This window comes from Chinchilla lanigera, unplaced genomic scaffold, assembly GCF_000276665.1.
Source record: "Chinchilla lanigera isolate Chin_1 unplaced genomic scaffold, ChiLan1.0 scaffold00135, whole genome shotgun sequence".
Taxonomy (NCBI): Eukaryota; Metazoa; Chordata; class Mammalia; order Rodentia; family Chinchillidae; genus Chinchilla; species Chinchilla lanigera.
Window position 1 is genome coordinate 1,313,547 of NW_004955536.1, and position 1,628 is coordinate 1,315,174.

Consider the following 1,628-nt stretch of genomic DNA (forward strand, 5'->3'; position numbering starts at 1 on the left):
CGGCGCTCGGCCCCGCCTGCCGGGACCCCAGGAGGCGGCAGGGCAGGGCTCCCCGCGGCGATCTGCCCGACCTGCGTTCCCCGGGAAGGGCCGGCCCGCTCCCACTCACCGGCTGTGGGCTCCAGCTCCGGGTCCTCCGCACACGACACCTTCCGCTGCTACCGCCGCGGAGTCGTGCGTGAGGACGTGCGCGCGCCAGCCTTTGTCTACGCCGCCTGACGTGCGCGCGCCAGCCGGGAAGGGCGGGGCCGAGGCGCACGAGGCCGCCTCCTAGCGGGGGCGGGGCGCCACCTCTAGGGTCGCTTTCACAGTGGGTGGAGTCGTTCTGGAGCACGGGCAGTCTGGGTTCCAGTCACCTTGTCACCTTGAGGCTCTTGGTGGACAGGCGAGATTCTGGATGTGAAGAATTTAGCTCAGGGCCTGGCCAGGCCAAGAAATATAAGCGACCACCGCCCTGTCCTCCCGGTGCATCTTTGCCTGGGGTGGACCCCAGGGCCCCAGGACCCCAGGACCTCGGGCATGCTAGGAGCTGGCATGTACGAAGCTCAGCTGAGGAGCTGCCCCAGCACTCCCCGGCTAGTTCGCCTCAGTACTAAGACTAGGGAGAGATGTAATCCTAGTATTCTGGAAGGCTGAGGCAGGAAGGTCACAATTTCAGGGCCAGCCTGAGCAATTTAGGTAGAACCTATCTCAAAAAATTTAAAAACAGAAAAAGTCCTGAGGATATAGCTCAATGCGAAGGCCTGGGTTCAATCCCCAGTACCACCCTCCAAAAACGAAGAGGGAGGGGAGAGAGGTACAAAGGAGTTGGTGTGTGGGGGACCTTTGCGTTTGCCGGGAGCTGCTGCTTTGCAGGCACTACCTCAGCTTGGGACCATCTCACTTCTGGTCAGCTGATCTTGCTGCTGCTGGCCCGGATATTTTTCATGGCTCTCTCACACTTCAGAGAACTAACCTAAGCTTATCATCTCCCCAAAAACTGCCCCCCCCTTGTTTTAAAAAAAAGCCAAACAAACCCTTCTTAAAAGACTTTATTTTTCCCTCCAGTGCCAATCATTTTGCCTTACTTATTCTTCACACTGCTTTCTGATTGTCCTTCCGTGCTAAAGAATCTGATAAAATCTTTAGGGTAAAGTCCACACTATTAAACTTCAAAATTTGTGTAAAGAATGCTGGCTTTATTTTATTCCCACTACGTGGTAGCACGTCTGTAATCCTAGTTCCTTAGGAGGCTGAGGCAGGAGGATTGCACTGTGAGGCCAGCCTGGGAAGAGTCTAAGAGATCAGAGAGAACAATGAGGAAAAAGGATTTATTGGGTTTTAGGTACACACCGACTCAGCTCGACCTTATGATGCCCAAAATGGCTGAGCAGCAAAAAAAGGAGAGGCTTTAGTTTTATACATTTGGCCAAGGGGGTTGGTCTTTAGAAACTGGGAGTAGAGACATGCCAAGGAGGGTACAGAAGCAAGACAAAGCAGTTAATAACTTAACCTTGAAAGAAAGCAGAGCCTTATGAGCTGTTGGAGAACAAGATGACATAAACTCTGTCTACAAGACATAGTTGCCAATCTTATCTGAACCAGAACAAGAAGTTAGAGCTACAGAGGAGGAGAGGGGAGACCGAGGG

General features: G+C 53.6%; 1 protein-coding gene across 1 annotated transcript in view; it reads right to left on the minus strand.

The window, feature by feature from the left end:
- Positions 1–219, minus strand: part of Gpat4 (glycerol-3-phosphate acyltransferase 4) — a 46,846-nt gene extending 46,627 nt beyond the window's left edge. Inside the window, exon 1 of the mRNA XM_005410526.1 lies at positions 110–219. The gene's annotated coding sequence lies outside the window, so the exon portion shown is untranslated. The remainder of the gene's footprint in view (positions 1–109) is intronic.
- Positions 220–1,628: the final 1,409 nt, after the last annotated feature.